Source organism: Neoarius graeffei, chromosome 2 (genome assembly GCF_027579695.1).
Source record: "Neoarius graeffei isolate fNeoGra1 chromosome 2, fNeoGra1.pri, whole genome shotgun sequence".
Classification (NCBI taxonomy): Eukaryota; Metazoa; Chordata; class Actinopteri; order Siluriformes; family Ariidae; genus Neoarius; species Neoarius graeffei.
The window spans coordinates 10,725,753-10,737,302 of record NC_083570.1 but is presented as its reverse complement, the minus strand read 5'-3'; the positions used below and the strand labels follow the sequence as shown (position 1 = coordinate 10,737,302).

General features: G+C 39.8%; 1 protein-coding gene across 1 annotated transcript in view; it reads left to right on the top strand.

Annotated features, from left to right (window-relative positions):
• LOC132880045 (tripartite motif-containing protein 16-like) overlaps positions 1-11,550 on the top strand; it is a 542,736-nt gene that overhangs the window by 361,810 nt on the left and 169,376 nt on the right. The gene's annotated exons all lie outside the window — the stretch shown is intronic.

Below are 11,550 nucleotides of genomic sequence, written 5' to 3'. Positions count from 1 at the left end.
AGTCCAAAGAAATACGATGAACTTTTTTCACCCTGTTCAATCCATCCAGCTCTTGATCGAGTGGAAGCTCCATTTATTGTGTACATTTTGTCTAGTTGAGACTGCAGTGACTGTAATTCTGAAATGTTTTCAAAGGATAGTTGTGTGTTATTTACTAATGTATTAATTTTATCAATCAGATCCTTTTGTTCTTGTCTCCTTTTACGTGAAAGTTTTTTACCCATGCCAATTGCTATTTGTTTGACCTTAAACTTAAACCATTCCCATTTACTCCTATCAGACATGTCTAACTCTTCAACCTACAAAATAAGAGACTTCACCTGATCACAAAATTCACCGTTCTGTAATAAGTCGTGATTAAATTTCCAGATATTAGGAAGGATCTTATGTTGCTTAGATGTGAATAAGTTTAGACTAATCGTACAATGGTCTGTGAGCGGAGAGGCTGAAATTTCACAATCTAAAATATCATTATACAGCTCACAAGAGATAAGCCAGTAATCTAGTCTCGAACACTGACGATTTCCTGCAGCATTAAACCGTGTATATTGAATACAAGTTGGGTTTGATGACCTCCAAAAATCAATTAGATTTATTGTTGTTCACAAATTCAGTATAATGTGGCTGTAAACAGGTTGTGGATTCCTGTGAGGTATTTGACCTAACCATGAATCAGGGTTCAACCCCCGAACATTCAATGATACAAAAGAAATCATAATTGTTTCAATATGCACTGAACTTTGTTTTAATATGCAGGAATGAACATGTTGTCCTTATTAACATCCTATCACAAAAAAACCCACCACTATTTTGAAAATTGAGATTTATGTTTAAACCCACTTCTTGAACAGTTAAATCAGTTTAACTCTCATCTGATAAAACACAGACTTATATCAGACTTTACAAAGTACCTGAGTGTTTGCTTGCTGTAAACATCCATATTTTTTTACCAATGTGCCTGAGATTTTTTTTTCCTTTTATGAATAGAAGCAATTGTATACTTTACCAAAGTGCCTGAGTATTTACTTTCTGGAAGCAGCAATTAGGGATCAACTCTTTGTCCATCAATAAGTGCATCGCCTTCTCTTAAAGGTCCCATGGCATGAAATTTTCACTTTCTGAGGTTTTTTAACGTTAAAATGAGTTCCTCTGACCTTCTTAAGTCACCCCAGTGGCTAGAAATTTCATAATGTGTAAACCAAACTATGCCCAACATTTGAGAATGGTGCGTCAAAACGGCACGTTGATAAACTCTTCCCTTGCCTATGTCAGCAAGGGAGATGATCCCCACACCCCCCCTCTGGATTCCCACCCACTGTATGGATTGCCCGCCCAGCTCAAAAGTTGCCACCAAACATGGAAGTTGCACTGTACATGGATGTGACAACACAGAAAGGAGTCTGTTTTTCCTGCCGACGGGAGAGCCCCTGAAGACACAGTGGCTTAATTTTATTTACTCCAATAATACGCCGTCGAGTCTACCTAAGACGGTGTATGTTTGTCTGAAGCATTTTCCTGATGAATGTTTCCACAACTTGGGACAGCACAGGGCAGGTTTTGCACATCAACTGTCACTGAAGCCTGGGTCCGTACCAAGCATCCCTGCTGCATCAGCCACAAACAGCGAACAAGTAAGTGTATAACTGTTAAGTCGTTTTGCCATGTTTTAAAATCGGTGCCACGTTAGCCTTGCAATGGCTACATTAGCTGTGCAGCTAACCGCTTCCTGCAGTTAGCCAGGTACTCTGCGTTACAAAACCAAAAAGCATGCAGCATGCTCTGTTAAACTGAGTTTAGTCTGGAAATTGACTGTAACTTATGAGCTTATGTTTTGCCGTGTTTTAAAATTGGTGCCACGTTAGCCTTGCAATGGCTACATTAGCTGTGCAGCTAACCGCTTCCTGCAGTTAGCCAGGTACTCTGCGCTACAAAACCAAAAAGCATGCAGCATGCTCTGTTATAATAGCCAATCAAAACAGTTTTTACAAAGACACCCACATTCTTTTTTTTAAGTCACTCGTTCATTTTATTTGTTTGTTTGTTCAGTAAAAACCCAAACATTTGTTGAATTTATTTTATTTCCTCGCATCGCACCTTAATGACGTCAGCGCGCGGTATTTTTCCCTTCGCGGTTTGTTCCTTCTCTCTCGCCATAGTAAGACACCCACATCCGCTTGTTCTGACCCACTGGAGGTAGCGTCACAGTGCTGTTAGCCAATCAGAGGTAACACGTTTACATGTCATGAATATTAATGATAAGACCCGCCCCCACCCTCTACCCTTCCCCGCCTCCTGCTTCTCATTAGCAAAACGACGCACTGGGAAAAGCGCTGAAATGGGGCTTTCTCCCAGGAGGCTATATCTACGTGCCGAGGGTTCATTTCGAGAAAGGCTGCGGATATAACATCCGGAAACCTCCACGAGCCCGTTTAAAGCATCAACAAACCACCATGCCATGGGACCTTTAAGGAGGCTTTTTCCCATTTCGTCTGGCTTCTTGCACCTTGGACTACAACTTGGTGCGGGCCTCCTGATCTTCCTTTGAAAAATCCTCCTTGAACTGAATGTTCATTTCTTTGCAACCTCTTGTGTAACCCACCTAAGGTTCATAGAGTGCTCATATGTATTGGAGCAGTGTCTAAGTTCATAGGAGGGGTTAAGAGAGAGAACGCTGGACACAATAAGGAACTGGAGCTACAGGATACTTTAAATATGTTGGATTATAAAAAAAAAAAGATTAAACCAATTAAGAGTTCTCTCACTAAGCCGACAGTCTAGTGTTAACTATGTGTATAACCTCAGAGGAGGATTGAAACTTTGAATAATTTTATACTTTTTTTTTAGTGTAGATTTTCCATTAACTATAGTGGTAGATATAATTTACATCAATGTGTAAATGAAATCGGGTGTCATTTGAATAGATCTGTATGATAAAACATATTAGCCAAAAAGTATGTACATGAATGGAAATGGTATTGAATCAGTCTTTTTGCTCTGTATTGTAACACTGTTTATCATCTTTTTTAAGGTGGCAGTTTATGGGATGGCAATACAAGCTCTGCACATTTGAGGATTCTTCAAAAGGGGAGCTTCTCAAGCATTATCGAGTCAAGCACGGTACCTTTGGTTGTGGCTATTCAGTACCCTGTCTTCATTTAAGCTGTCCTTGCTCCTTTAAGACATGGGGTGGCCTGCGTACACACTTGTCTAGATCCCACAGTTCACAGGAAACTGAAGAGTGTGAAGGTGTGCAATCTTTCAGATGTAAAATTTGTGACTCATTTTATCCTAGTACAAAAGACTGTTTTCAGCATATTAATTCCCACTTGAAAAGACATGAAACCATTGAATGTGCTTTTAATGGATGTGAATTCAAGACAAACATATATGGGACTTATGCAACACACAGAAGTAGAAAACACAAGTCCCATTCATGGAAAGACTTAAAGACTGATGTGATCGCAAAGCATCCCGTTGCTACTGAGAATGAAATTGACTCTCCTGTGTTGGAATCACATGGTCACGTGGACATAGATACCACCTTAGAGTTGGGTTGTGAAAGGGATACTTCAGGTGAAATCATGAAAAATATTGGTTCTCTCTTGTTAAAATTGGAAAGCATCTATAATGTCTCTGGCAATTATCCCTTACGAAATGAAAGTATATTGCAATATACTAGAATTTATATTGCAATACATTAGAAAATATGTTTCAATATATGAGAAACTTGCTCATATATTTGAAAATATATAGCAATATATGGATGAACAACCTGTTGCTATATCTCATCTCATCTCATTATCTCTAGCCGCTTTATCCTTCTACAGGGTCGCAGGCAAGCTGGAGCCTATCCCAGCTGACTACGGGCGAAAGGCGGGGTACACCCTGGACAAGTCGCCAGGTCATCACAGGGCTGACACATAGACACAGACAACCATTCACACTCACATTCACACCTACGGTCAATTTAGAGTCACCAGTTAACCTAACCTGCATGTCTTTGGACTGTGGGGGAAACCGGAGCACCCGGAGGAAACCCACGCGGACACGGGGAGAACATGCAAACTCCACACAGAAAGGCCCTCGCCAGCCCCGGGGCTCGAACCCAGGACCTTCTTGCTGTGAGGCGACAGCGCTAACCACTACACCACCGTGCCGCCCCCTGTTGCTATATATTGATTCATATATTGTAAAATACATTGCTGTGCAAACAAAAACTGCCTTACATTATTGCATGTATGTTTATTGAATCAATGTATTTTTATAAGTTAAGCAAGCTCATGCATAGGTTTACAGAGAGCTTGATCAACAATAGTCCAAATCACATTTCGCATGACATTCATTACATTTTACATTATATAGCCATATATGGATGGACCATATATGGCTATGTATTGATTCATATTGTAGCGACTTCAGTCTAAAGAGTCGCTGAGAGGCTAAGAATGGGCCTGGATGTCAGACGCGCTAACAAAAAACTCACTGAGATTTTTAATCAAAGATCAAAGTGTTTATTAGCAAAACAAAAAAGGTTAACTCATAATAAAGTGTACAAGCTAAACCAAAGTAATCAGAGTGATAAACGAAAAAATTGCGAAAATGGCGGTCAACAAAAAGTACGGCAACCCACGCTCACCCCCTCTCTCTCCCTGAAACAAAGGAAAAGCAACAGGTGAACATAAGTGCTAGACCCCGCCCATAATCACGTGACCCGCTACTAAAATAATAACAAACTAAATAATACTCAAAATAAACAACACCAAAACAACCCTTAACCTTAACCAACAGAAAAACACATTCATGGCTCCTAGACATATAAAATGTAGATGACAGAGAGTATTATAAATTAAATTATCATTAACAGCAGCAAAAAATGACATGACATTTCATCCTCAACATTTTATTCCTCCACATGACATTTCAGTCCTCCACACTGGAACGTGGAGGTATACATGCATAAAGGTTGGCATAATGTGGCAGATCAACTAACATACATTTCCTGTTGAATTTCATCACATCAAAAACCTGTTTCCTGCCCTGTGACACACTTTTCAAGCCAACTACATTTTCTAAATTTAGCACTGAACTGTGTGATTTATCATACTGTCTTCCAACAGCAAAACATTTTCTGTTATCAAGTCTCTCTCCCACAATGTAATAATACACAGTGAGTGTGTCCATTATCCAACAAAACAGTGAAGCTGTTCCTTTTCATTACTCTAGTGAACTGCTCTGGGTAATACAGTTCTCCTTTGACGAAAGTTCTACTGAATATTTTCACAACTGTATCTGTGGTGACTGAAAGTTTCTCTCTCATAGCCAGTATCTCTTCATTAGTAAGTTTTCGTACATAGTGTAAACCAAGGGTCACAACTTGATCTGCTACTCTTTCAAACTGTTTCAGCTTTTTTTCACCAGTCAAATTGTTATACAGCTGTATACATCTAGGCACAGCATTTCTCAGTGCATTGTTTTTCAAAAGAGGCAACACTTGTCTATACAGTATGTCAATTGTTTCATTATTTGTAAGGGGACACACTGGGTGCCATGAAACATCTTCAGTATCTCCCCATTAAAAGACTCAAAAATATATCCTGAATGTGCTCACAAAGGTTCCCAATGTCTCACAAAGTCCGGCAAAGGAAGACATAAATGTACGTTAAATGACACATTTTCCTTTCCATACAGTGTTTCAAACTGTTTGACAAACTCAACAACTAGTTTTTCACATCTTTTTAACCCCTCTGATGTGATAGTGTCCTTACATAGCAAGAACATGAAGGTGACAAGGATTAACCAGTGCTGGTAAAATGCATGGGGTAGTATTCCCTTTAGCACAAAGATGCAATAAAAAAAGTAACCAGTTCTGCCATTCACTAGCTTTCCAAAACTTCCTTTGCTGAGAAGAGTGGGGCACTCTTGTGATATTGCAAGGTGGTTTAATTCTCAAGAGTTGTTGGTCAAGCTCAAGAACACGATTACCAATATAGTATGGGTCCTCATGGTATTCACTCTCCAGCCACATGCTTGTCATTTGCCAAACAATTCCAAGATGTATATTATGCATATGGTCAGGAGGCATTCCAGATATGATGTCAAAGTGCGGGATGTTGACAAGACATGTGGGTCTTTTAATGCCCCTCACAGATTGTGTGGTACGCACAGCCTCCCTTGCATCAGTTAGGGTTGAAGCATGATCCCTTTTTGGAACATCTTCGTATGGATAAACCCTAACAGTTCCATTTCCCTTTGGAACTTGTTCACCAGGATGGAGACAGAGGCTGCACCCATAATGACCATTAAATTGGGTCATGTTTTGTAGAATGGGCCTGGCAACTGAATCACACATCATAACAGCTGTCATCGCTCTACAATGCTTCACAATGTTGTTTTTGTCTAACTTGAAGCCAACAGTTGACAATGACTGACACTCTTGTGTGAATGGTTTTAAAAATGTATTAACATTTGGCTTTTTAGTACCAAACCATAGGCCAAAAAGTAAAACATTCTCTTTACGGACATGATAAGGAAGCTCGTTTACCATCCCTTGTAATGGCCAAATTCCATACTGGGATGATTTGAATACTGGAACTCCATTACAATTTAATGTTAAGGAGTATGCATGAGGACTATCTAGTGGGCCTCCATCTTTGTTAAGATTATGATACATTTTACCACAACATATGCATGGGTGCAAGTATAACATTTTCAAAAAGTCTGACAAGGTCAGATGTGCATGGCGCAGCCATGCGGGGGGGGGGGGGGGGGGGGGGGGGGGGTTTACAAAGAGAGGTGAGCCCCCCTTAGGGCTCGAAAAAAAAATGTAAATTACAAGTTAAAATGGTTGTCTCTCATGCAATCTCATGCAAACATTTATAATATTAATAGTTATATGATTTGCATATTCACATCAAATGTTTAATACATTTCATCAATTCATCTGAAATAACAATATTTCAAGTACAAGGCTTGATATTTCAAAACATCTAGCAACTACTAATTTAAATGTTGAAACAACCATTTTAATATGCTTTTGCTATGATACCTTTTTTACAATATATACGCTGGAATAGCTGTGTTGATTTGGTCGAACAACATGCTACGTGCGTGAAACATGATATCACACATGTATAACACCGTGAAACAATGGGCTAGTCAGGACCGCTCGTCGGTGAGCAGCATATAAATTGAATGAGGTTTGTGGCGAAGACGCGATGAAAAGATTTGTCTCGTGCAGAGACTGTACTGCGGTAACCCGGTAATCCGCTGAGAGTAGAGCCAATGATTTTCCGTTTCAAAATCTGTCTTTTTCCGTTTCGGACAATGAAAAATTCCATTTCAATTCTGTTTCACAATTTCAGTTCAAAATTGTTCTGTTTGGCTCCAATTTAGTAATTCTGGCTGGCATAATTTTACTTGGGTTTCAAAGTATTGCATCTCTAGACACAAATGGTCCTTTGCATGATGAAGTCATTCATGAATAAAAATATATAATAAAACAATTACACTGGCAGTAAGCTGATAAATTGCATTAATAAAAAAAAAAATTAAAGTGGGATCACAGATTGAGACAACTCAAAATATTTTACTTGACATACTGATAACAGATAAATCAAGAAACTAGGATCACTGTTAACTAAAAACCCATCTCATATATAATATATGCAATATAATAGCATATATAATATCTCAATATAATATTGAGAGTACTGATAAATTAATAGGGATAAATTAATATTCAGTAATACTTACTGAGCCTGTAATGACAATACTCATAACTGACTGTTTAAAAATATTACTCTATATCCATCTTTTTTAGTACACCACAAACTCATGAAACAATGTTTCCTAACAGAACACACTCTCAAACAGACTAGAATAGTTTAACTTTGATTGTAATGACAGTCCTGAATATTCCTTGCAGATCAATCATTGAGCGCTCTGAGTACCTAGAAACGCTGCTCAATATCGCCATTATGATAGAGCATCATAAGTTGTTTAGTGTTGGTCTCCGTGAGACTGAATCTTCTGTCATTTAGATGATGTTTATACATGGAAAAAGAGCGCTCACCGTCCACACTCGCCACTGGCAACCATATGCAGGGGTGTAGTGGGCGTGGTACGCGGGGGTACGCCGTCCACCCACTTCTCCCGAGGTGAGATAAAAAAAAAAAAAAACTGTCATTCAATGGCCTGAGTTTATACGCTCTACAGTAAGTGACACGTGCCTTTGTGCTCATCATCAATGCCCCCCCCCAATCGAACGTTACGTAAAACGTAGCAACACAAAGTAGAATGCATTCTAAATGCAGCCAAGATATTAGAATTATGTAAACGGTTGACTCCGCCATCTGTCGGTTTAATGCTTTATGATCTTTGAAGTTCTAATGCGATTTTTGCTCAGTATAGGCCTATGATTTTGAATAGCCTAATAATAACAGTAGGGTCTGTGTGTGTGTGTGTGTGTGATTTCCGGGCGTTCATGGTAGCAGCACCGAGAGGGCAACAGAACTGATATAATCGCCTGCCTGGTCATCCTCATCTCATCTCATCTCATCTCATTATCTCTAGCCGCTTTATCCTTCTACAGGGTCGCAGGCAAGCTGGAGCCTATCCCAGCTGACTACGGGCGAAAGGCGGGGTACACCCTGGACAAGTCGCCAGGTCATCACAGGGCTGACACATAGACACAGACAACCATTCACACTCACATTCACACCTACGGTCAATTTAGAGTCATCAGTTAACCTAACCTGCATGTCTTTGGACTGTGGGAGAAACCGGAGCACCCGGAGGAAACCCACGCGGACACGGGGAGAACATGCAAACTCCACACAGAAAGGCCCTCGCCGGCCCTGGTCATCCTTACGCGGATAATTTCACCACATACTGTATTATATATAGGATTTGAAATTCATAATCTTTGTGGCCTTCCTGTTTAGTGTTTTATTGTACATCCAAAAATGTGAAATGACAATAAATTGAAAGAAATACTCAAGTCTTTAAGGAGTGCATGGTAGGGCTTAACCCAATGGCTGCATGTCATGTATTTTGTATACGCAGGTGCCTCAGTCGCACCAGACTAAATGCTTGATTTATTCGATTGGTGCCTTTTATAATAAATGTCAGCCCATTGCTGGTTTGTATGCGATGTGAGTGAGTGACGTGACTTTTTTTGAACTTCTGGACACATGCTGTAGCTGTTGCCACGGCAGTAAGTAGGCTAGTAAAAATATCGAATTCCGAATGCAGCTCGGCTCAAATGAACATGAATCGAACATGAACAAAGGTGTTTGTGTATCATAATTTCCAATATTTTGGCTTCACGCCTGATAGTCCATGTTAAACCTATGCAAGGTTTATGTTGAGTTCCAGCAGCAGAGTGGTGCTGTCTACGACGATGCATGCGGAAGGAGAAGGCGAATTTGTTCCTCTTTAGCCATTTCGGCATATTTATTGGAGACAAAATAAACCGCGGCTTTTCGCCATAACAGTCGGGCTGTACTGACAAACACGAATGAAAATTGCACACATAAAAATGTCTGAAAAAAGTGTCTTCTTGTGCCCTCTTGTGTTGTTAAAAGAACGTAACATTTATATAAATCATTCAGACCAAACATAGGCGACCAAACAAAGGCTACCGCTTCTGACATGATATCAAATCGATGACGTCACGAATCGCGTACCCCACTTTAAAAATCTCCACTACACCACTGACCATATGGCATCCTTGGCCACCAGAGCATTCGGGTTTTTTTCGCGGTCGCCATTCTGGTTGCGACGCGGGGAGCGAATCTGTAAACAAGTAGCTCATTGGCTGGCTAAGTGTGCCACAAGCCAATCACAATCACCGACAAAGCTGCCTTGACCGGAAAGGCATGTCTGCTTGGGCGTTAGCGGCAGGTACGCAGAAGCGTTCTGCGGCAGTTACACTTTGACACGCGAGCAATGTTTCACTATAAGAATTCCGTAATTTCCGTCCGTTTTCCGCGATTGCGGAAAATCATTGGCCCTATGAGAGTGAGAGGGCCACCCCTATACCCCCCCCCCCCAAAATAAAAAAAAAAAAATCTTAACGGATTTAGACAATTTGGAAAAATTACTTTTTCAGAACCGAAAAAATGGAGCTTCCGGCACATGCCAGAAAACTTGCACCCATGCATATGTCATCATAATTTTCTGAATTACATGTGCCATTTCCTGACTAAAGACAACATGCACACACAAAAATGTCTGAAAAAAGTGTCTTCTTGTGCCCTCTTGTGTTGTTAAAAGAACGTAACATTTATATAAATCATTCATACCAAACATAGGCGACCTTTGAAGATGATCTTCTCTTTGAAGATGATGTTCCAGTTGTGTTTGGATGGGTAAGTATAGGAAGAAATTTCCATTCTTCAGTGAGCTGTTTCTATCCCATGTAGACTTACATACAGAACACTGCCCTTCAGTGACTTGGTCGCCGATGTAATATTCACAGTTGGGACAGTATATGTGACATTCTAGGTGACCTTGTATTGGTTTAAGCTCTTTTAAGAACAGATGCTTTGAAGTTAGAACATTTTTGGGACAGTGGATATTAATCAAATCTAAAAGATCAGACAGGGCCATACCAGTAAGCGAGTGTCTCAAAGCATATGAAAGTATAAGTAAAAAAAACCTCTGAGCTTTGGTTAATTGTGAGCCTGTGTAAAGTGGCTCATCATTTACTAGAGGAAACCTTTCATTACCGCCTACTCCCAAATGTGATTCTTCATTTACTGACTCATCAGTGCTGTCTTCCATGGGAAATTCTTCTCCACTGCCAATGGATTCAGAGTCAGTAAAAGACTGCCATAGTGGTTCAAACACACCAGAATCAACACTGTCCTCAAAACTGAAGATTGATGACTCTGTTGTTTGGCTCAAATGTGGTGGTAGTTCATTGGATTCATCCTCAAACAAGAGTGGGGAAGAAGGATATCTGGGGGTATAATCACCAGGGTCTGCGTGCAGGCTCTGTAATGGGAAAATACAGCAAGTCCAATGAATAGTTGACAAACACAAGCACTAGGAAATTTGCACAAAATAAAGACTTGACAAAAAATATTAAAGATGTGGCATTGTTGTATACAGGGTAAATATAAGGCTTAGGTTAATAAAAAAAAAAAGCTAGGAAAGCAAAGTAGTTAAAGTTCGAAGACACGAAAATCAGATGTGAGATCATTGCCCTGTTAAAATTACTTACTGTAATGTCATCACCATCATGTGCATCTTCAGATCTGTTGTCAGAGGAATCCTGATCCAGGTTCTGTTGTTTAAGAATAAAGAAGTCTTCGAGGAAGTGCTGTCAGTGAAATAGTCAAACACAGAAACCAGTAGATTAGTAGTATAGCACACACACACATATATATATATATATATATATATATAAAAAGTAGAATAAAAAGTCTTTGTCAGCCAACAACCAGTCTGTCCAAAAGGATCCAGAGGATACCACGGATCCCAGCAGTGTAGATATAGATAATGTAGAATAGAAAAATTTCACTCTGACACCCAACTTTTGAACAT